Genomic DNA, 13521 nt, shown 5'->3' with positions numbered 1-13521 from the left:
CCTTACCCATGTATCATATCTAGTGATATGCGGCTTGTGCAATGTTAAGCAGTCACATATTATTCAATCTCCAATGGGGAAGTACACTAGGTGTAGTGTGTTCATGCCACTCTCTGCTGGCTGGTGAATATAGAAGGAGCTGAATAAGGCACACACCCCATGGAGAGACAGGGACAGGGTTGCTGTTTCTGCTGGCAAGCCGCTTGTCAATTTTCTCTTTTCGGCCACACTCCTGCTGATCTTTGACTCCCACTGCTCCACGTTAACCAACGACACGTTCGTTCCCCATTGATCGTGTCAATGTGTGTGGAGCAGCAGAGTTTGTGGTCCTCCTGAAGGCAGCCCCCCTTTCTTTTCCTTTCCCAGTAAGTGTCATTTGAAGCATTTTTGCATTAATTAAAAATTCCAAGGATTATTATTAGGGCAACTAGGGCGGCATAGCCTGGTGACAGGGTTGTGTGTGCATGTGTGCGAGGGAACCTGCACAGGGAGGGGTTTAGGTGGCTGGAGTGGGGGGTATAATGGTGGATAGTAGGGGAAGAGGGGCGGAGGTTGATGCAGTACACAGAACGAAAGGAGAGACAAAGATCAAATATATCCTGCATGAACCCGCCACAAGCAAAGGAATGGATGCACAGGAAGGCCCACTGACCCATTACAAATTAAATCTCATTAAAGTCTCAGTTGTTTCTTCATGATGGCAAAGAGATTATAGGGAAAACAAATTGCCTCTCTTGAGTAAAGAGAGTTTGCTCCTCTAGAGTAAAAGACTTTAATAATTCTGCGCTTATACCCTATCAAGTTTCTCAGCAGCACCTCGGACCGTGCTCCGATTTGCCTAAATGCTAAATTCAGAAGTATCAATGTGAACTCAGTAATTTCCCATCACATTCTTCTAATACAAATTAATTTGAGAGAGTGTCCACATTGATATTATTGCTTTTACACTTTACCTTAACAAGATTCACATTTGACACTTTTAAAACAGGGAAATGTTACACCGATTCCATTCAAGAACCATTTTGGGTTCCCCAAATAACCTTTGAGTGAACAGTTCCTAAAATATTTTTTTCTAAGTATTAGAATTTTTTATTCAAAGAACATTTGTCCATGCTAAAGAACCTTTAAGCAATGGTCAAAGTTGATACTTCAATAAAACATAGCTGAGAACTCCCAAGCTATTACAGAGCAGTGTAATTGTCCTCTGGGAAGGCTGGCGAGCAGTTATGCTAGCTAAGTTCACTTCATTACAGCACAGTGGCACTGGTGTTGCTCAATAGAGTGATAATACAGTAAAGATGCTTTGGTACTCACAAAGACAAGAAAACACAGACTATGCAAAGATGAGCAGATACTGCTAGCGCTCCACCCCCTACAGCCCACAAACTGACCAAACTGCAGGATGATTGTGCAACATCAGCTAAGTATCAGTTAATATTTGTACATCCTGAGTTGTCATCTGATCTGATGACCGTTATGGGAGGCTTACTCTCATTTTGATACTGCTGCTCATTTGCTTATAACAACGCAAGGATAATTATAGACGTCAAAACACAGGCATCAGTGTCAGTGAAATTCAAACACTATAAACGTCAACAACAAAATGATCACAATGGAAGCTTAGACTCGAATGATGATGGTTAAAAATAAACTTCATAGCTTAACTCGCTAGGCTTTGTTTTCTAGGTAGCTCATCATCGGCTGTGAATTGAAATCGTGCCATAAACAAAACCTCACTGAACGTCAGATTGTTATGCATTTGGGTCATGTTTTAAAAGTACCGGAGCTTGCAGCAAAGATAGCAAAGCATGCATGCATTCAGGTTTGATCTTAATTTATATTTTACAAAAGAAAGTCATTACATTTATTATTTAGTATATTTCTGTCATTGAAGATATGTTGAATTCAGACTCAGATTGTTTAGTTTGTGAGGTTGTGCTACATAAGTAATAGAGACTAAAAATCCTGTCCATTTTAGAACGGGATGCAGGAAAATAATGAGGAGAAAGATATTTTACTCAAAGTTCAACAATGATAGGAACATTCTTGAGAGGAAAATGCCAAAATATACACATGCTACTTTCGGAGTGAATGCTTGAATGATCATAACTGGGGTTTGGCAAAACACCTCGCTGGTGGTGACCTTACATGCACTGACAGGCAGCTGTTCATTAATGCTCAGGACAAATCCCACATCTGCCATTGAGGATACAGTTTCTAAAGGGTACTACTTATTAAAACAGTAATTCATTTTATTTATCATTTCTGGTGTATTGTTTGTGGCTCCTGACTGTTTTGAAGTCAGATGTGCGACATTTTTAAAGGTTTGTGGGTTAGTCAGATCTTTAATGGTGTTAAAAACAAATGGTGGTATTTTTACAGCTCAAATGTGTGGCGTGTTACAAGGATGCTACTTAAACATATACTAATGACTCAAAAAGGACAAAACAACTTTAAACTTCACTTTCAGAATTAAGACTTATTTGTAACAAACGATTGTTCTGGTAGCTATTTTAAATCCACTTACAATGAAAAGCGACTGAATCATTTAAACCATTTTTACAATTAACTGATTCATAAACAATCTTAACTCAACAGAGTCATTCATGATTCAGACATCAGTGCTACTTCAAAGCTGTAAAGGGTTCAGAAAACAGATCAAACTGAGCACCTTAATTTAACTTTCATGGCACTTTTCCCTTTTTGAGGTTCCAGTCCCCATTTACTGTAATTTTTAGAACTAGTACATTATTTCAAATGTTTCCTTTTGTGTTCCATGGAATTAACTCAGACAGGTTTGGAACAACATGAAGGGTCAGATTGATCATTGTAATCTCACATTTGACAAATAGTAATCTCTCGTTTCAGCTTTAAGTGATATCATACTGAAAAAATGCAGCATGCATATTGTGCAAGACTTGTCTTCTGACATAGATTGGCTGGAATTGGAATATTCGCTGAAGTCAACTGAAAGGGCTTTTCTCAGTGAGAGCATGGAAAATCTGACCCTCTGACAAGTTTGGGGTCAGGAGGTGACCAGGCCCTTGTTTTATGGAAACACATGTGAGAGAGGCCCTTTGTTTGAATTGAAACAAGTCATTAGCTATATCCAAGAGCTAAATGATTTGTAAGAAGCACTGTGGAATTCTATATGATATAGGTTACATCCGAGCCTGTTAAGGTTTAAAGATATGTTCGATTTAAAGTAAGACAAGCTCAAATGGTCTGGGAGAAAAGTTGCCCGTAGTGTTGCCATTAGTGGAACAGACAGGTTACTATGTACTAAAAAAACAGGCCATTTTTAAGAAATCAGAATATTGAGCAATGTCATTTCCTTTCTGAACAGGCCTTAGATTCTTGATCATAGATAATAAACAATGTATAAATTTACACTTTACTGACCTGTAAAAAAAAAAAGAAGCAATTTATGTATACTACATTTTTACATTTTTCAATGTAAATGTCAGTTGTGTTTGTGCAAAATTATATTCTGGCTGGAAAGAACCTATATGAGGATATATGCGCATATATGAAAGCTCCTTGTATATGCAGTTTATATGACATATATACTGCATATATACAACATATATGCACATATATGATAATATATTTGGAGTCAGAGCAAGAAGTACCAGTCAGGTAAGAAAATCTAAAGTTGTTTTTTTGTGTAAAGCAAAGTCTTTAATTTCTCTTTGAGTTTCTGTTTTGGGGTGCTTTTGTTTTGCATTCTAGTATTGTGTAATCAGTTTATTGCGCCGTTAATAGATGATTTTGAGCAGTTGGGAGATGTGAAAGCAGATGACTCTCTGTAAAATATTGACTTTAGTATATATATACTAGGGCTGAAACAATTAGTCGACATTATCGACAACATCGACGATAAAACAAATTGTCGGCAAATGTTTTTGAGTAGTGGTTTGATCTCGTATCTACCTAATGTGAGAGCCTGCAATAATGCAGTTTGACCAGTGTGGCGCTGTAGCGCAAGACTGTATTACATCTCTCCTGATTCAGTTCAAAAGAAGAAGACAGCGCTTCAGTTAACCCAGGCGGGAAGGAAGTCGACCGGGATTTGAAGTCGGCTGCGTGCCGCCATCTTGTAGCAGAACTTCACTTGCGTTAGCATTCCCATTGACGCCCATTCATTTTGGCGTCACTTTGACAGCGAATAACTTTACATCTGAGGTATTTAAAGACTCCATTTGTCCATTATTTATTTCTAAAGATACACGGCAATGTATAAAGGGCTCCATTACCTTCTATGTTACATTATGGCCCCGTAGAAACAGTTTTTGTAAAAATAGGCTAATGATTGCATCATAACCACTCGACTCTCTGTCGCACAGTAGAGAAATTACCGTACAGACAGGAGGAGAAGCTCGCAGGCAATCGGGGAGACGTCAAGAGAGAAGCCCATAGATACAAGCCCTGGCGTTACATTTTAAAATACTATACAAAATAATTAATCAGAATACTTACTCCTGCTCACTCACGCCAAAGAACTCCCCGCTCAAGCTAGCCGTCTCTGCAAGATTAACGATGGCAGTTTTCACGCACAGCTACTAGAAGATTTACATCTGTCAGACAGGTTGCTGACGTCATCAAGCTTCGTTTGAGTCTGCACGTCAGAAACGGAAGTGCTAAAAATCGCTAAAAATGGGCTTCACTTGTCTCAATTGAGTTCCAATGGGGTCGCTGTGTCCATTTCTTTTACTGTCTATGAGTTAACCTGAAAGCAGGGGGGGCAGGGTTTCATATTTTATTGAAGCATCCCTGGGCGCCGCCATTGATTAGCGGACCCCCACCTGCTGTTAGCATTCCATTGACTCCCATTAATTTTTGCGTCACTTTGACAGCGAATAACTTTACATCTGAGGCGTTCAAAGACTCCCTTTTTAATCCATTCATTATTTCTAAAGAAACATGAAAATTTATAAAAGGCCCCTTGTATCTTATGTTGTGGCCCCGTAGAAACAGTTTTTGTAAAAATAGTCTAACGATTGCATCATAACCTGCGATTTATGTACATATATGTACATATAATATAGGAAACCAGCCAATTTTATATATGTCACATATATTAAAAACTTATATCAAAACCTAAATTAAAACATATGTTTATATAGGTTCTTTCCATGTGGGTTACTTAAATGCCACAAGTCAAAAGAATTAAGAAAACTGGCATTTTCTCTGACACCACTTTCCCATAAATGCAAGTTTGTGTCTGTATCACCTTTACATGTCTGCTTATTGCACCTTATGCGTGTTCATTTACAAAGCTAAGTGATTTGGCATAAAAGCACTGTTGTCATGACATCAGCAGAATGAAACGGATCCGACTGTAAATTCTGTAGTCAAGATCACATTTCGTCCGATGGGTCGACTCAGCACTGGCTTTTGTGTACAGTCGTTGTTATCAGCAATTTGTTTCACAGCAGTTTTGCATTTAACAGAATGGTTTCACAATACTGTGTTGAGGTGTACAGAAGGAAGTAAGTTCGAGAACTGAAATGAAATAACTATTTTGGCTATGGAAACAATAGTCTATTGGACTTTATAGATAAGAATATTAATGTTAAATATAACATTTACTCAATAATACATAATTAAAATCCAAAATTGTATCTGTTAATAAACAAATGGCTCACTTTTATTCGCCTCTACATATTAAATTGGGATAGTTGAAAGTGTTTAAACATCAACAGAATTTACCAGAAAAATGGACACTCATTTGCAAATGATAGGCGCATCATGTTTTGAAACAGGTGTAAAGGTGAATGACTTGGATGAGCCATTTATGGCATTCATTGGTCAAGCATGGCTGCATGCGACGTCTGGCTCTATCACTCGGAAATAGAGCTTGGCAGGAAGAGGAGACACATACTCTTATCTAGGTCAGCAGGTACGGAAGAGGGACTCAGAGGCGTTTGCATCTTTTTGTGTACACATGTCACCAGGGGAAGTGGTTTTAGGAGCTTTAACAATACCTGGAATAAAATAAAATAAAAATCCCATAATACCGTAATGCATCATCATGACATATTCTGAAATCTAGCATATCGACTGGCTCATTTGCTATTTAATTACATGAAGTTCTACACTTGCGGTTAATTAATCACATTTTCTGCTTTCGTGAACCTCAACCAATAATGGCATAAAGCAGATTTTAATGTATCAGTCAGAGTTTGATAAACTGAGAGGTATTTTCATACAGATTATACTGTTAGGGATTATGCCATTTGTAGGAATGAATTGAGAAAGTCTGATGTAAAGTATTGGCATCACACCTAATAGGAAACAAATCACAAACCACATGAAAACATTGAATATTAGCTGCTTCCTAATAATTTTTGTAGTTTTTATCTTTATTTCTGTCCTAAGAAAATGACTAGGGATATACTGTACAGTCTATTTGTACTATATTTATTGGTTGATATTACAGATTTTTAAAAAATTTATATTATGCTTAAAAAAACTAAATATGAAAGAGCACCTCTGAGCGATGCAGTTTTTCTTCTGGTTTTTCTGAGAAACATCTTAAAGTATTTGTGTATGTGTGTGACCAAGGGTAGATGAGCTAAGAGGGTCATCTTTTCTGTTCTCAGTACGCACAGTGCATCATTGTATTCGTTTGCATGGCCATAACAGTGGTCATATGACTGAGGGGGAGGTGGAGGGGTGCCACCACCCCATGAGCTCTCCTTCAGTCATATGACCGCTGTTATGAACAACGAACGAACACAACGATGCTCCACACGATGCACAGGGCCTGAGTCTGTCCAACCTGACTAATGTTGTCAAACAATCAGGCTGAACTTATTAAAGTTAGATGATCCGCTATGCAAACATATTGCTATATGTTTAATGCATAGGGGAGTGTTCCAGGTTCCAAAAAAGTTGTCATATATTTTTTCCTATTAAAACAGGAAGTTGTGGTGGGACGTGTCAAACAGCTCATATCATTAGGTTTTAATAAAGTCTCAGCAGTGAAAAATGACTTGCTGCTTGCGAGTTGTTGCATATGGTATTGGGGGAGGGACATTTACATTCTAGAGAGCAGTTTATTAGATACAAATCTTTGACGTGCAAGAGTATCAATATTTTTCAGTCAGCATGAATTGGAAATTTGCCCTTTTGGTTTTCTAAATCCATCTTATTGATCTCATTGATCTGATGTGTGTGTGTGTGTGTGTGTGTTTTAATGTTTGGACCTCATCATTTTTGTAATTTTTAATCAAAATGTCATCTTAATCAAGTCGATTTTCTGGTGATGTTTAACAGATTTTTCTCCAATCAATTTTATCCAGTTAAATCCAGCCCCATTTTAAAAATCAACTGCAAACTGGCATTCAGATCTAATCAACAATTGATGGATTGCATTAAGTGACCACCCTACAATTTCAGTTAGATTAACTTCACAATATGGAAGAAAACACTCTATTAATCTTTTAAAAGTTTTTAATCTCATTAAATCTTAATCTACATTTCAGTAATCTTGTGTGAATTCCATTTTATGTACAACCCGAATTCCGGAAAAGTTGGGACGTTTTTTAAATTTTAATCAAATGAAAACTAAAGGAATTTCAAATCACATGAGCCAATATTTTATTCACAATAGAACATAGATAACGTAGCAAATGTTTAAACTGAGAAATTATCCACTTTTATCCACTTAATTAGCTCATTTAAAATTTAATGCCTGCTACAGGTCTCAAAAAAGTTGGCACGGGGGCAACAAATGGCTAAAAAAGCAAGTAGTTTTGAAAAGATTCAGCTGGGAGAACATCTAGTGATTAATTAAGTTAATTGATATCAGGTCTGTAACATGATTAGCTATAAAAGCTTTGTCTTAGAGAAGCAGAGTCTCTCAGAAGTAAAGATGGGCAGAGGCTCTCCAATCTGTGAAAGACTGCGTAAAAAAATTGTGGAAAACTTTAAAAACAATGTTCCTCAACGTCAAATTGCAAAGGCTTTGCAAATCTCATCATCTACAGTGCATAACATCATCAAAAGATTCAGAGAAACTGGAGAAATCTCTGTGCGTAAGGGACAAGGCCGGAGACCTTTATTGGATGCCCGTGGTCTTCGGGCTCTCAGACGACACTGCATCACTCATCGGCATGATTGTGTCAATGACATTACTAAATGGGCCCAGGAATACTTTCAGAAACCACTGTCGGTAAACACAATCCGCCGTGCCATCAGCAGATGCCAACTAAAGCTCTATCATGCAAAAAGGAAGCCATATGTGAACATGGTCCAGAAGCGCCGTCGTGTCCTGTGGGCCAAGGCTCATTTAAAATGGACTATTTCAAAGTGGAATAGTGTTTTATGGTCAGACGAGTCCAAATTTGACATTCTTGTTGGAAATCACGGACGCCGTGTCCTCCGGGCTAAAGAGGAGGGAGACCTTCCAGCATGTTATCAGCGTTCAGTTCAAAAGCCAGCATCTCTGATGGTATGGGGGTGCATAAGTGCATACGGTATGGGCAGCTTGCATGTTTTGGAAGGCTCTGTGAATGCTGAAAGGTATATAAAGGTTTTAGAGCAACATATGCTTCCCTCCAAACAACGTCTATTTCAGGGAAGGCCTCGTTTATTTCAGCAGGACAATGCAAAACCACATACTGCAGCTATAACAACAGCATGGCTTCGTCGTAGAAGAGTCCGGGTGCTAACCTAGCCTGCCTGCAGTCCAGATCTTTCACCTATAGAGAACATTTGGCGCATCATTAAACGAAAAATACGTCAAAGACGACCACGAACTCTTCAGCAGCTGGAAATCTATATAAGGCAAGAATGGGACCAAATTCCAACAGCAAAACTCCAGCAACTCATAGCCTCAATGCCCAGACGTCTTCAAACTGTTTTGAAAAGAAAAGGAGATGCTACACCATGGTAAACATGCCCCGTCCCAACTATTTTGAGACCTGTAGCAGAAATCAAAATTGAAATGAGCTCATTTTGTGCATAAAATTGTAAACTTTCTCAGTTTAAACATTTGCTATGTTATCTATGTTCTATTGTGAATAAAATATTGGCTCATGTGATTTGAAAGTCTTTTAGTTTTCATTTTATTAAAATTTAAAAAACGTCCCAACTTTTCCGGAATTCGGGTTGTATAAACTGGCATTATATCCATTTGATGATATCCACCATGAAGTTTCAGTATTGAAATAAAGGTTAGGATCAAGTGTTTCCAGAAATATAATGCAAATTGCATATTAGCCCAGCTTGTTCTTTGCCTTTACGATTCGAGGGAGTGTTTGTATCTAGAAACAGTAATGCATGACATCAGGTGAAATGGATAGAAATTCAAGGAATTTTGAGTTATTGGCCAATGGGTTTAAGTTGGTCACGCAAATTCGCCTGTGTTGACAACAGAAAGCTGCTCAGTTCGACAGTGACTTCATTGTTTTATCCATTGCTACATTATTGACAATGGATCTTTGTTGAGTTCGGAATTTCGCTAACGTGACCGCACTTTTAGACTGGTAACACTATCAGCCAGTACTGTCAAGATATTGATTGATCAGCAGCACTGACATAATATTGATTGTTACAGAAAATTATTTCATGGCGAAATAAGTGCTAACTGGTATGGATAGAGCTAGTATTGCACAATGCTTCAAAGTCAGGTATGTTCCTATCTGACAACCCTTCATAAGCATCATTCCAGCCAGTTTTGTGCCGCTACTCCCCCTCACAGTCTGTGTTTACAGTGAATAGTGAAATCACACCCCAGCTAAGTGCAGCAGCTAGCGCTAACGCAGAGATAAACCAACCCCTCCCTTCAGAAATCTGCTGTGCCTCAAAACGGCTCATATCTTATCAAAGCCTGAATTTGAACATTACACACAACCAAAGCAGACAGCTAGACAGATTAGCAACACGTCACTCTTGAGGTCCATGAGACCTCGTTTGTATTTTTTATTTGACAGCAGCTGCGGTTAAAGGGTTGTAGACAAACGAAGACTGTTAGGCTCAGAACTTGAGTTTGTACACTGTTTCCCTTTCTTCAATCTGTTTTTCCTTAATAGACGTTTTCTCATTAGCAGCTCTGCTCTCACATGTATACAGAAATGTTCACAGTACACAGACATGCATTGTCAGGGCAAGCGGGCCATGTGACTGCAAACAACAGTTTTAATAGGGGCCAGGCCATGCCCCTACCTCTCATGGGACCTTTTATGACAAAAACAGATCTGCTATACAGTCGCCCACCATCAACGCTGGCCCAAGCCAAATCAAAAGTCCTCTGTTTTGAGGCTGCTATTGACTGAAACACTGCCACTCATTGTTTCTCCTGATGTTTGCACTGTGGCACAACAAAGCAAGCCATCTAGGGTCAGTTTTGGGCCATGAGCGTACAAAGCCTTGGACAAATGTGATTGTTTGAAGCTCATCATGTGACACCTTCACGCTCATTTCCAATACATACAATCCGTTCATCCAGAAATGATGAAACCCATATGCCTGGAACACTCTGAACTTCATAAACATGGTAAAAATTTGACTTTACACAATGCTTCACTCCTTTTTGTATCTTGTGTAGTGTGCATAAATATAAAGACTTTGGCCAGGGGCCAAAATTAATATTCACAGAGTGCCAAAAGAGAGCAAAAATGCTTGCAAGTTAACTGCATTGTAAATAGCTTGTAAATTATGCTGCAAAAGTGCTTACACCCCACTGAGGATTTGGTTTAGGTGTCGAAGTCCATGCTTATTTTTTTAATTTTTTTGTAAAAATCTTATGTTTCCATTCATTAAGAATATATGTGAGAATATATGCGCGTTGAAGACTGACACGGAAGAGAAGAAATTTCTTAGCACACAAGAAGTATTCTCGTAGCTTCATAATATTAAGGTTGAACCACTAATGTCACATGAACTATTTTAAAGATGTCCTTACTACCTTTCTGGGCTTTGAATGTGTCAGTTGTGTGGCTGTCTATGCAGGGTCAGAGAGCTCTTGGGTTTCATCAAAATTTCTTAATTTGTGTTCTGAAGATGAATGAAGGTCTTAGGGGGTTGGAACGACATGAGGATGAGTAATTAATGACAGAACTTTCATTTTTGGGTGATCTATGCCTTTAAGATACAAGATAGTTACCATGTGAATAACTTGCAAATAAATTTAGTTTGAGGCTAAAAGGTTCTTGCTTTGTAGGCTCTGGACTAGAAAGATGAGTAGTTTTGTTTATATAGGCCTATAGACACATAACTAATTGAGACTTCAATGAAGCTCAGTGGTTTATTGAGATAATGTGACTTCTGTCAGAGATAAGAGGAAAAACTCTGACCTTGAGTGATTTAGTAATTAGTCATAATGCAGAACGACTTCACCCAGATAACCTGATGCTGTGTCTGCACATTCATCCTCATAAAGCTTTGTCCCACTTTTTCACCTCAAGCTCATTGCCAATCTTCACAACCTGTCATAATTAAAATCCTTCTAAGCGCTATTACTTAAAGTAAAAGGCCTCTTATCTTTTTGTCTCCCTGATCCAGCACTCAAGCTGGATGTAACTCAAGTCTAAGCACTTGTCCCTTGGTACGCCTTGTATCATGTCGTAGCAAAAAAAGAAAGGAAATTAAGCGGAAGTATGTGATTGAACGTGCATGAAGAAATGTGATAATAGGTTGTACTGGTAACCCAGCAGGTCTGGTCTTAACGAATAGTTCACTCTCTGTGTTATCATTTACTCACTCTCGCGTCATTCCAAACTTTATTATTATTATTTTTTTAATTAGTGAATTTCTTAAATTAAGAAATTTAGTAGAGTGTTCATGCTGCTCTTTTAAATACAATAAAAGTGAATGGGTGCAAGAACTGTCACACTCATAAAATGACATAAGACTCATTAGAGACTGATCTCATTAACGTTCACGTATATTATCACATCAAGACGGCAAAATTTACATCACTAATGGGTGATATTCAATACGCACAGAATTAAGCCTGTACATTTGGGAATTTGTTCCCTCAGCTTGTTTTATTTTATCACATTTTAACTAAGTATATTTATTTATTTATTTTTCATATTGCAAGGCTCCGTAGATTTGAGAGGGATGTGAAAGAAAACTATTATGAGTGACTACTGACTTTTTATATTTTCCCTACACATGGTCTGCATTTAAAGCACTTTTATGGCACTTTTTGTCATTTTTGGATTTTGACAATTCCTGCTCACCATTCACTTCCACTGCTTGGAAAAAAGATGCATTCGTCCTAACATCTTCTTTTGTGGTCTACCAAAGAGAAGCACAACGTGACAGTGAGTAAATGATGATATATTGTTCTTTTTTGGACAAAGTATTAGTTAAAAAAATTTAAACGATGCTCCTTAGGCCACGTTTGATGTCTTGTGTAATGCAAGACTTTAAATGCAGCGTGCTGGATATCTAGTCTGTGACCTACATCTTGTTTCTGACGTAGGCAAGTTCCTGTACACCACCAATGAGTTAGAACCACAGAAAGACGGTGCTGATTCCTGTCTGAGCTGGAACACTGTACATTAGCCATCGTTTCATCCCATCCATAATCTATTTCATACCCTCTAGTGACAGCCGTCAGTCCCAGATTTGTAATCCTGTCACCATGGTATTCTGAGCCACGTTTGACATCGAGGATGAGCGTGGTTTGCCGTTTGAGGTTTTGAGATGAAATGAAAATCTTCCTGTTCAAGATCTAGGTCTCAAATCTCAGAGAACATTCTCAGAAAAACCCAAAGATTGCATCTCGCTTCCATCTGGTGTTGTTTCAGTTTTTGTCATTTTGATTTTGCAGAATCTTTCTTCCGGCTTGCTTTATCCTTTTTTGGTAATTGATAGCTCTGTGGCTAACGTGTTTTCAAACCAGTGATTATTAGCATAAGAGAAGTTGACGTTAAAGTCACCAGAAGAACTTCCTGAGTAAACAAGACTGACACGATAACTTTCCAGGAAAAATTGTGAGTACTTGAATCATTTGTAGATTTATAAACAGTCAAGTTTGGTGAAATGAGCAGACAAATTTCCATATCTGCTTTTAGTCAAGAATAAATTCCTGTAATATTTGAGTTTAGACAGTTTCTAGGTTAATGAAATAATGTTTACTTGCAACAAAGACTATACTGCATTTTTTAAACCAAGTTACATCAAAGTCTCATCCAGGTTGAGTTTTTAAAGTCGGCATGAAACGGAAGTAGCGATTGTCTTTTTCTCTACTGTGACGTCTATCTGAGTGAAATGGCATCTGAAATGAGGGGGCCGGACTTGATTTCATTCTTTGGGAATTGGTTGGACGTTGGGGCGTTGCTAATAAAATGAAGGCAGATCTGAATGCTAGTTTGCAGTTAGTTGTGAGGGAATTTCTCTCCACTGGATTCACCGCCGACACCCTAGCATGAAGAAATATTTTATTTATTCATGAAGATGATGATGATCAAATGCACAAAACGTACTGTGAGAAAGAGAGAGAGAGAGAAACTGCCTGAATGACTGAGGTCCCTCCATCAGGTTTAGACATATTCATGAAAG

The 13521-nt window shown here is 38.2% G+C and overlaps 1 protein-coding gene across 1 annotated transcript in view; it reads left to right on the top strand.

The window, feature by feature from the left end:
• The window catches only part of gnaz (guanine nucleotide binding protein (G protein), alpha z polypeptide), a 45557-nt gene that overhangs the window by 602 nt on the left and 31434 nt on the right, over positions 1 to 13521 (top strand). The window lies entirely within an intron of this gene.

Source organism: Carassius carassius, chromosome 45 (assembly GCF_963082965.1).
Source record: "Carassius carassius chromosome 45, fCarCar2.1, whole genome shotgun sequence".
Classification (NCBI taxonomy): Eukaryota; Metazoa; Chordata; class Actinopteri; order Cypriniformes; family Cyprinidae; genus Carassius; species Carassius carassius.
This window is presented reverse-complemented; position numbering and strand designations above follow the sequence as displayed.